The following is a 12246-nucleotide window of genomic DNA, read 5'->3' on the forward strand; positions in this document are numbered from 1 at the left end:
GAATAAATACGAGGATTAAAGACAGGAACAGGAGAACGGAATCTCCTGCGCGAAAACCAAAGCTGGGAGGCTTCTTTGATCAATACTCTGACGGAAATGAGAAAAGAGCCACAAACTGAAGTGAATGTCTGCATCTGATGCACTCTGAACCAGGCTGTGAACGAAAGTCATGTTATAAATAAACTCAGATTCCCGTATTATTCATGGTATATCCCCTTGTGCCTCCCTTTGTATAAATTTAGAGAGAAAATTCAGAGTATATGGATATTCTGTTTTCTCTCCACAGAAGCAGAATCTTTCTTTTTTAACAGTTCAGATTTTATTTTAAGAGCTTTTCTTTTTTTCTGCCTTTCTGTTTTACTCATGCCGAATTTCATTCAACACTGGTTAAAATCCCTCCCACGGCTGGTCGCGGCAGACCGAGAGCCACTCCACAGATCAGACAGGGAAACCAGTAATCAACCTCTAAACCAAATGTGTAATCTGAGCCCGAGTGCCACTCGTCACTGGATCCTATTCAGCTTCGATCGGTTTGAGCCTGGACTGCAGTCAAACTGCAGACACACTCAGATGGGCGTAGCTTTGTGCAGCTTTGGCTCCGATTCCTCCAAACGCGCAGTCTGTCGGTTTGGCAGCAGGCGAGCCGCCGGCCCGCGGCCAGGGCTCCGATGGAAATCACACCAAATTGGATCAATATTGAATCCGGGAGGGGAGGAAGCTGCGCGTTATTACATCACAGTATTGGAAAGTTCGACACCTGATCACCTGTAACAGGATTACAGTAAAGCACCAGGAAAGGAGGTGCTGCACTCTCACTATATGATCTTTCTGGCATGGTTAGACAAAAAGCAGTAGGTGGTAATCAGACTATATTGGATCAGGATTTAATCCAACAGGACGACGCCGTGCTGAACGAGGTGGTTCCTCATTATGTTTAATTGGATTACAGGATTACTGGGAATCTGGTTACGATGAAAAATAGGATGATAGATTTTGTCAAAACGACTTAAAGTCGAAATCCAAGTGAGCGATCCAATGAGGCCACAGGATTTATTACACAGGAAGAAACAAGTTGTTTTACAGAATAATTAAAGATAGATTTTTTGTTTCACTTCAAACTGTGTGTTAAAGTTCAACTGCTTTCTGAGGGCGTCTTGTTTTATATGCTTGCGGACTGGTGATCGTGAAAATATTTGTCTATTCAACAGAATAGGTGCCAAGTATCAGGAGGGGGGACGACAATGGCCCACGCACTGCCACTTGTTCACGACTGCAATACATTAATGTCCTACTTAAATATACTCCTGAGGCATGTGGATTGAATTTTAGGTTGTAAAGTGGCACAAACAAACTTGGGGAATAAATGGCAGAAATAAAAAATAATAACTCAAAGCCATTATAGTGAGAATTGTATGGTTAGAGAGTGATTGTGGGAAGAATCGTAGCTCCAGGCGAGCAGCAGCAGTATTAAAGCCACTGTGCTGAGCGGCTGTGGTGAAGAGGGAGCAGTCAGTCTTTATCCTCACACTCACTTTTTGTTGGTGGTGTACTGAACACTGCTAACAAGAGAAAGCCTCCAGGTCGGCTCATGATCCACTCTCCAACACTGGAGAGTGGAGCAAACTAAGAGTATATATCTTAGTTGGTCTGGAAGTGACTTTGAATCCCCGCAGTCTGTGGATCACGAGAAGCTCTGGACCGCTTCTCTGGGTCTCATACTCGAAGCTTGACCATCATGGAATAGATAAACTCAAGCTGGTGGAGAAGAGACACACCTATTTGTTACTGCCTTTATCAGAGAATCCCGAGTAGTTTTAGTTTTGTCATAAACCAAGACAGCCATTACACTAAGAAACCAACCGCACCCTTCAACAGAACAGCAGGTCTCCTCTTTCTGATCTCGTTTTAGTGGCCAGGATGAATCCCCCAGGGTGACGTCAATTTCAGAGGTTAAAGTAAGCAGTAAAAACCCTAATATGTAAGGAGCAGTAAAAGAAGGTTTACTGTCTGATGAGTGCAGGTTACAGGGCGCCGTGGGCCGCTTCGCTCTTCAGAGGGTCGATTCCATCCAGAGTGGACAAAGCAAAGAATAGCGTGAATAAGTAGACGTGTCAAAGCCACAGAATCAGAATCAATCCCTGCTGTGGACCGATATCAGAATACAGAAAACAATAAAGAAACGACTTTGATCTAAGTTTGTACCAACAAGTGAGACAATGGTCGACGGTAGACTGTCTACTTACTTCTGCACAGAATGCATGAAAACAATCAGTATAAACAACATATGGCTCATGAAGCTCACACAGATAAGGCTTTCCTTCCATCAGGAATCATGTCTCATATAAAAAAAAGAAAATCCAGGAGGAGTTATCTGGCCTCTGAACAGAGTGCTTTTCATGATACGTGCATTAAGCTTCACGGGATTTTCTATGGATTGTGGAACCATCTTCAAAGTCGATTGACTTATCTGTCACCTTTCGATCCGTCCATCCATCCGTCTTTAGATATACAATACTCAGCCTGTACCAATACTAACATGTGGTGCACACTATTCCTCTCAAAAGAGATGTCACTGAGACTCCTGTAAAATATTTTCTAAAAACATGTGGGTTCTTAAACGTCCTTTGCTTTGGACTGGGTTAGGAGTGTAGTAAATGTCATGAGAGATCTGCGTCTTTTCAAATCTTACTTGTGAAGGAGCCTACCGTAATTTAAACTTGATTTGCAAATGATCAGCACTGGCTTTGATAGACTTTTTTGACATTGTATTTCTAATCAGCCTTTTCATTTTAAGTGTGAGTCCAACTGAAATCAGACTAAGTAGCTTTAGTAGTATTTGGTAGTGCTCAGCACAAAAGTCAGAAAACTCAAAGAAACTCAAATCCTTAGTTTCCCTCAAACTGTGGGAAAAGAAGAGCTCATCATTGTACCTGTCATTTTTATTTCACTGTCTTCAGTGTTGAAATCTTAACCCTTTAAGTTAGAGACTGAGACAAAACCAGATGTGACATTTCAGAGTTGGTGTCAGGGGAGCGTTGGGTTGACAGTTGAGCGCAGAGCGATTTGTCTTTTACTCAACAGCCACAGAAACACCTCCACTTAGCAAAGTGCCAATAATTCCCCGACCTTACATGAGCCGTACCTTTCTTAAAAAAAAAAAGAAAGAAAATAGATTGTAACGGACAGCCTAATAGCCCTATTACCGAGGACAATTTCCATATATATTTTTCAAACTTGCAGTTGACGGGTTAATTGAGGCCAACGCCATCGTTCCTCCATCTGGAGGACACCAACCTGACATGAGTGATGGGAAGGCAGTGAGACAGCAGCATGCTCAGCAGAACCAACGCAGCTCATCTTGTATTCCTGATCAGTATCTCAGGACTGCAAGGCATCGCGCCACATTTACATCTCCACATTTACATTTTAGCCCCATTACAGGCACACCGCCACTTATCATAAGTGCATTCAGTGCCAGTTTGGTGAGAATCCAGGGATTATCATGTTATTCTAAAACCCTTTCGGGCACATGATTGACGCGCCGATGCAGAGGGAGGAATCGTTTATCTGCCGTTTACTGTCTTTTATCACATTCGGTGACAGTGAAAGGTGCCGAACACCTCTGTGGTCATTTCCATAAAACACAGTCTTCTGGGGAAGCGTGTCTTTGTCGTTATGTGGCCCAGTTGGTTATAAGACTCACTTCAACAGCACGGGCGCCGTTTCTTTGATCATACGAGTGAAGTTGCACCTCCTGCAACACATAACCTGCCCTCCTGCTGTCAGTGTCACTGGGCCATTGTTCAGCTTTATGTAGTTTCTGCAGTTTTCCCGGGTGCCCCGTTCTTCTGGCACTCACCTGCCCCTTGGCAGCCATTCAGACCATAACAAATCAACACTAGAGGCAGCCAGTCAGCGATCACAGCCGACACCGACATGCTCACTTTGCAACTGACCTATTTCAACTCATAGCTCACTTCTTTGTCAGATAAACTCCTTACTCTTGTTGCAATATTTGGTCTGACAGGAAAAGTGCCCAAGACTGAGTTCACCATATTCACATTTTTCGGCAGTCTCTGACAGTCACAGCACTTGTGATCGAGGTAAAAGCAGATATCAGGTGTATATGAAGCAAGAAATGCAATGGGAAAAGGATAATTTAATACAGTATGATTTCATACAGTATTTAATTCAGTATTTAGTATCAGCAAAGATTACTAGGATTTTCCCTATGAGCTGGATTTTAGTTATTTATTTAGTGCAGGGTACATAAAACACCCATAAACTGTTGAGCCTGCATATTGCTGGATTCACACAGACACCATCTAAATGTATTTTCACAGTTTATAATCAGATAACAGCAGTCCAAATGCAGGTCAGGAAATAACTTCCCAGTAAAATATTCAGAGAGTGATGTGGCCTGTAATGGAAGCTCATGTGGATGTTTCTGGAGATTCACTGGCTGCGCAGTGTAGACGTGTGTGTGTGTGTGTGTGTGTGTGTGTGAGAGAGAGAGAGACTCCATTGTCAGACTTGCTCTGTCCTTGTCTCCCCCCTGCTGTGTGAGGGTTTTCTGTCCTGCTGTTCTGGCCGCTGTCGGCACATCTAAACAAACGCGGCTGATATTTTCAAGCGTTGCTTTGGTCACTGACATTTTTCCAGCGTCAGTCGTTCCCTCCCTGACAGACGGCTTGATGCTTCTGCTCCATCATGCACAACTTTATCAAGATCTACTTTCATGTTAGATTCAGCTGATCAAGCCTTGAAAGTCGATGTTACTGCCTCTTACAGGTGTCCCAACTATTCTGGATCAGTTACAACCGCTGCGTCTGCATAAAAGCAGTGTTGCAAAATATTCTAGGACCAAGTCTTTCCAAGCATCAGTTGAACGACACTGAAGTTTAACAGGAAGTGAAGAGCCAGCTGGTCTCTCAGTTCCTGTTATATTAGGCACGATAAGTTGTGTCAGTTCACATTAAGTTCACAGTAACTTCCCCTCATATAGACATATCCTTCACGGTCTGGCAGGCCCAAAGTCACAACACAACCAGAAGACAAGCTTCGGAGAGCGACCAGCTTGTGTGAGAGGAGGTTCACAGGACAACGCCATCAACACCGTTGATGCCACAGCTGGGCATCAACCTCCAAACATGGAGGAAGAAGTGTGATGATCTGAGGTTGCTTTGGTAGATCCAGAGTCGGTGACGTGTGAGACACCCTGAACCATAACTGAACCAAAGCATTCTGCAGCGCCGTGCAATTTCCTCTGGTTTGAGCCTAAATGGTCGGGGGGGTTCATACTACAGCAAGATATTGATCCAAACCATAAGTCCAATTTGGCAGAGCTGCAGGAGGAAAAAAAGAAGATAAGCTCTCCAGACTTTGACCCCATCGAGCTGGTTTGAGGTGAAGCTTCCTATTAGAGCCATATGGGAACTTCACCAAGAGGAACTTTCTCAATCATATTTGATTTCTATAGCAGAAGGAAAAACATTCGTGTGCTCGGCTGTTATATCTGTCAAAGGTGGCTAGGAATCAAAAGTTGAGAATGCATTTTGGTTCATAATTTAATGATTTCGTTCATTACTTTTGAGTGCATAATTAGTTTTTTGCCGCATGTATGAAAATCACAGGCTCTTAAAAAAAGAAAGAAAGAAAGAAATAGGGAAATTTGCCACATCATCCTTCAGGCACAACAGATAAGCGCGCGCTGCCGCTGCACAGGCAATCGGCTTCCCCACCTGACTGAATGTCAGCCGCTAATTAAGTTGGACATGAAGACTCCGCCGCCGCCGCTCCTGCTGGCAGCCGCTCTGGAAGTGGGTGTCGGACTGAATGAGGTCTGGGAGAGTGTGTGTGAGCTCAGTGAGAACTCCGATATATCCCACTGTTCCAGGCCAGTCACACACACACACACACACCCACCCAAACTGAAGAGTGCTTTCAGCTCCATGGGGGTTCATTACACACTCGCACACACACACACCCTCAATTCCCCGCTGCTCCTTCCCAATCTCTAAAGCTGGATATGCACTTTGATAACGCGTGTGGACGTGTGTGTGACGACAAAACAGTTGGAGAAAGCGAGCGCCTTTGCATTTGTGTGTGTGTGTGTGTGTGTTAATGGCAGGAGGCTTAGATGTGCACTTTTAGAGAAGGAACTTAATTAAAGGACCTGGGAAGACTAAACTGGAGATGATTTGGGAAACTGAGGAAAAAAACAGACTAAATGTTGTTTAATAGCTTTGAGACACACTCAGTTCCAGTTTCACAGCCAAGAAAGGAAACTTCTATTAACGTTGTCGTCAAAGCAGTGAAAAAGGAATAAGAGCAGCTCCTCTTGTAAACAAACCCACGGAGTCAGAAGTGTTTGGTTTAATAACTATTGATGGAGACTTTCCTTGATTTTGAGCCAGTTTCACAGTTCGACGGCGAGCTTCGTTTCTGTGGTGGATTTTCAAAGACTGCTGCTAAGTTCTGATCTGTATTTCTCAATGTAAGGCTTACCCAGTTTTCAGAGTAGTCTTCTATCTCTATCTCCCTCCACCAGCTCATCTCTGGCTTGAAGTTTGATGTATCTAAAGGATTCATTTTTGTGTTTCTTTCTGCAGGGTCAAAAATGCAACAGTAATGTACAAATAAACCTGAATTGTTTATTGCAGTATGAAACCAAGGCTGTCAGGAAGCGTTAAAATCAACATGAAAATGGATAAAACACACTTCCCGAGAGGTTGCATCAAAAGTATCTCAATGGACTTTGGAAGAAATGGAAGTGGGATTGATTTGAGGGAGGAGACACATCTTTCCTTTCCACCTCATTCTTTGTACTTTTTGAGATGAAATCTGCAGGAAATGTGTTTTAATGCAGGAGTTTAACTTTTTATACAGACGATGCCGAGTGCAGGAAGGAGACAGGAACATTTTTAATCATGCAAAGTGACCAGTATAGAAGGTGAACTTTTCTTTATAAATGCTTTCCTTATCTGGAATGAAAACTGAGGTGCATTAAATCACACTGAAACAGCTTTATCATGAGCTTTTTTCATCTAATAGTGTGTGTGGTGTCTTTCAGTTCTGGAAGAATAAAAATGTGCGACAGACAGACAGATAGATTGGAAAAGTAAATTTGTACTGAGACAAGAACCTCTGTGGGTCTTTCATCGATGCTGGAGTTTCAGGCTTACTGTTTTCCTGATTTTCAGGCTATTAATGAACAAGACTTCCTCGCGAGTCTTTCAACAACCACAGAACACTTAATGCCATTATAATCCAAGAGCGGAGCTAAAGCTTAGCAAGTGAGAGAGAGAGCAAGACGACCCACTGGCAAGCTGCCGTGATATAAAGGTCAAAGGTTCCCTTAGTGTCAGTGCACAGTGTGGTTCTGCTGCTCAAAGTGTCCTTCTGCGGAACGCTGACCGTGTCGGATGCAATTTCTGATCAGATGCAAAATGCAAAAAAAAAAAAAAAAAAAAAAGAAGCAGTTAACAAGAAATGGATGCAGGAGTGTGCTCATGTCTTTGTTTAGCTTTGTTACTAAAGAAAGCTTTATTGAACCAGAATCTCATCCGCTGGAGATTAGGGACTGAGATGGATAATGGACGATACATGAGCTCTGTCCTCTGACCTCATGGTGTGTGTGTGTGTGTGTGTGTGTGTGTGTGTGTGTGTGTGTGTGTGTGTGTAAAACCACATATGCACATTTGGGGGTTTGCTTCGGCGTGTTTTTCTAAATCGACTCACACAGTGGCAGAGTGAAAGAGGCCCGGATACTGAGAGGAGGTAGTGAGTGAGGTATTAAGCCTGGGAGGAGGAGGGTGGGGCGAGAGAGAGAGCGAGAGAGGGAGAGAGAAAGGGAGAGAGTGAGGGGAGATTGGGTCATAGACAGGACGGGTCTGGTCTGACAGCTGTTGCATCGAGAGTTTATCAGATTAAATCTAACCATCTCCGCTGAGGGGTGGGAGAGAGGGACCCAGTTAACTGATGCCACGCACGCACGCACGCACACACACACACACACACACACACAGTGACTGAGACTGAAGACTTAATGCAAGTAATGTTGGAGCGATGGCAACAAAAGATTGGACAAATTAAAATTGTGCCACGTCATGAAGAAACCCGGTGGAGCATTTCATTCATGAGTAATTAGGTTAATTGAAAACAGATCAGTGGAATGAGCGGCCATAGAAAGAGTGTTTTGGAGGTGAAGAGATGGAGAGGAGAGGTTCAGCACGGTGAAGGAAGAATGAAAAATGTTTCAGAAAGTGAAAATGCAATTAACTTTCAGATTCTACCATACATCATATTTTTAATAGATGCAGAAACGTTGCAGTTTGCGACTCTACACTTAACATTCAACCGTGCAAAGAAGTGACAGAATGTGGATGGATTCGTGCACACCTTGTCAGAGTTGGGTATGTAACGACAAGTAACGAACGTTACAAGTAGTTAAATTACTTTTGGTGGGAACGAGTAGTGTAACCGCACTACTCCTTCTAGACTGGTAGTTAAACTAGTGTTACAAATGAAACGCTACGATCGTTACTTTTACAATTACTGCAAATAGAGCAACCAAACTATTATTATTTAAGCAGAGTTCTTTTTATTACCACCAGTAAATGGAACGGTGGCCATACGAACAACTACTCGCTATCTCTTCCGGGTCAGGGCTGATGGAACCGTCAAAGTAACACTGGTTGCCCCACTGACAACACTGCACTCCCTCCTACTGTAAATGCCCCTTTTAAATGAATACTCCGAAGATTAGGGACCCACGCCATTTCCCTATCATTGACAAAGTTAGACAAGCTCATAAATACCTTATCTGTGTCTCTGGTCCAGTGGCTGGTTCAGCTGTTAGCATCGTAGTTAGCTTAGCTCGAAGCTTAGCTGGAAGTCAATCAGAGCCGGACTACGAAAGTGGACAAAATACTCCTTCCAGTGGTCCAGGGGACGGCGTATTAGCACGTGAAGTAAATCCGAATGGTTAAACATTTTAAAAGACGTGTTTTCTTTTCAATCAGTTAAAATCATGTTTTGATACACAGACCTGCGCATGCGCAGTGCTCTGCGGAAGGATATATCGGAGCACAGCTCCGTGGAGCACTATGCAGTAACGAGTAGTGTAACTTCGTTACTATTTCCATGGAGTAATCAAGTAGTGTAAGGCACTACTTTTTCAAACGTAACGAGTAACGGGTAAGTCTTTACTTTTTTGAGTATCGGACCCCAACTCTGCACCTTATGGACGACATGCACATAAGTGAAAAGCTTCATTAATACTGAACATTTACATGTTCAACAACACATGCTGCCTTTTTCCAGGGATGAACTTTCTTACTCCAAACCACTTTAAGCATGCTACTAAAGTTTTTTTTTGTTTTTTTTAATCTGTGTGCTAATGGACCTGCTAGCTGTCACCACTCCAAGTCTATTCTTCTCAATTATTTTCCCCAGTCTGTGCCGTATCCTGTTCTCAGTTCACTCCAAGGTACAACATAAACTTTTATTTACCTGGAGCTGCAGTTTGTGCAGTTTGGCTTATTTAAAAAGTTTCTATTTGGCTAAAAATGTCAAAAAAAAAAACGTCCAAATGAACATGACAGTGGTGGACAAAAAGTGAGAATGACTCAGCAGCAGCGGCTTCAGAGGATTTGGTGCAAAATTAATTTAAACAAATTTGAGCTCAGCCATGCTAAAATGTTCTGTCACTGTCATCCCGCCTGATGGGATTAGTATGCTGCATAACATCACAGAGGATTTAAACTCCACTGAAATGTAAGTTGATTGAGTTTGGGATTTCTCCATTATGTTCCAACGATGACGAGCAGCTCAAAGTCAAATAAGTCCGAGTCTTTTAGTTATTTGAATTTTTCTACACACAACAAACTTTCATATTCAGGAGAATTGTCTCTGTATCAACGATATCGATTGCTTTAGTTGGTGTCAGACTGGATCAGAATCGCTGGAGGTTTAGACACAGCTTGTCACAGTCCTTTGAGCTTTTCTCTTTTTTTCCCCATCAATTTAATTCCATTTTGCTGAACTTACTTTCATTATTGCTGTGACTTTTTCAAGCTCTCTGCCTTCCCTGAATGTATTTTTTTTTCTCAATAGATGTCGTTTGTACTGAAAGCTTTCAGGTTGTTATGGGACTTGTGGGAAAGGAGTTTTCAAACTCTGAACTATTTGTGCCGAGGCTTGTGTGTTCTGACTGTGATTAAAATCACAAAAAGAAAGAAATCTTCCGATTCTTCAGCGTAGCGGTAGGTCTTTACAGGTCGGGCAGACTGCTGTGTTTGCTGAAACTCCTGTAATTCTGCTGGACGGGAGGTTCAGAAACCTGAACGCAGGCTGCTGATTTCAGGACTCGAAGGTGTCAGACCTCCCCCAGCTGCAGCAGCCTCCCGCTACAGGTTTCAATAGCTTTAATTTAAGTCTTTAATTATCATATTGTCACATGTTTCATTCAAGGAAAACAAGTCTTAAAACCTTAAGTCGTATTACAATCGTGCAAATTTTCATTTTTTCCAAGTTCTGCATCACAACTGGATAATAAAAGTTAATAAAATAAAATCCTATTTGACTGTTAAGATGTCTCCCTGGCAGAAGACCTGTGTGAGAAATAATCTGACGACACTGTAAACTGTATAGAAAATTGATTGCTCTGCTTTGTATTTTAGTTTATGCACTTTTTACATAAAGCATGACAACAGATCCTCCTTTTTATTTTGCTTTCAGCTTTACCATCTACATAAAACCATAACCAGAATGTGTAGCTTCATCTAACCAGTCCAGTTGTCAAGCTTGTTTTCACGGTAAGTTCCCTGTGGTGTTGCGATTGTCACGCTTGTTGTGGCACCTGGACAAACCTACAAACCAACAACACAACAGGCTGCAGGATGTGGGTTGAATCTTGTGTAATTTTTTTCTCTTGTTAGCTGTCTCCAGCATTTTCCTTTCCCATTTCAGAAGCTATAAAAGAAAATAAATACGGTGGAGAGATTTCTCCCAATGGCAGATCATGAGAGCTGCTACTGTCATCCCCCCCCCCCCCCCCCACCCCCCACCCCCTCACCCCCCACCCCCTCCACGAGCCGTAGCCTTGGGCGAGCAACCACAATTCACAGCAATTAGGTATACCCAGAATCCTAATTTATACGATTTGATTTAATCCACTTCTCAATTTATTCAATTATTGTGAAGCACAGGCCTGGCCTACCCTCCTCCATCTCGTTGTGACCAAACCCCCCCCCCCCCACCCCATCCCCACCCCCACCCCAGCATCCGCCTGCCTGTCACTGACACAGCGTCTGCCCCTGACAGCTGCATTTGCAACTGTTTTGGAAATTAAATGTTGGGGCACGAGGTGCACATAATACCCCATGTGTTGACTGCAGCAGAACGCTCAGTCTATATTCTGTTGGGAGGTGATTTGCCCCCCCCCCCCCCCATGCTAACAGCTCCACTGACATCAAGCAGTCCTCCTTGGATGGATTCCCCATCCGAACCGTAAATCAGTTTACCGTGCGCCGCTGTTTCCGCTCACTCCACGGGGGCTCGTTCACTGAAATTTTTAGAAATGGCCATTAGAGCAAGCAGGAGGTGTGTGTGTGTGTGTATGTGTGTATGTCGTGCCACCTCGTCCTCACATGACCACACCAAGTCTCCAAACTACCTGCCAAAGACAGAAATACAGAAAAAAAAAAAAAACTCCTCTTCCTCCTGTTTCCAGTTTATTTTAAAAGTAGATTTGAGGGGTGAATACTGCACCGCGGGTGTGTGGACTCACGCTTTTGGTGGTTTTAAGATCTGTTTGGTGTTTTTTTTCCCTTTTGTGATCACTGCATTTGTCATTTGATTAGAGCTGCAAGTAGCAGACAATATAAAGCTGTGTGAGATCAAGTTTTGGGTGGTGTCTCAATCAATCAATGTCCTAAATGTGCTCTCTCAATAAAGATTGATTGATCATGTCACCTCTGCAGTTATGCTTCAGATGACCAAGCTGCTCCTAATTGAAGTTTAAAGGTCCAAAGGTTGCATTTACTGGGTCGCATATGAATCAAAGAGTACGACTCTGAAACTTACAGTATGTACTTCAGTGAACTTAAAACCTCGGTAATAATGTCAGAGAGCTAAATGCTTTCTGTCATTACTTTTTCTGAAAGGAAAAATCAAAGAAGACGTGGTGCGTTTCCAATAGATGAACATTGGAAGCTTTAATACTTATTGATTCATCAACTTTAA

The sequence above is a fragment of the Salarias fasciatus genome, chromosome 20, assembly GCF_902148845.1.
Source record: "Salarias fasciatus chromosome 20, fSalaFa1.1, whole genome shotgun sequence".
Classification (NCBI taxonomy): Eukaryota; Metazoa; Chordata; class Actinopteri; order Blenniiformes; family Blenniidae; genus Salarias; species Salarias fasciatus.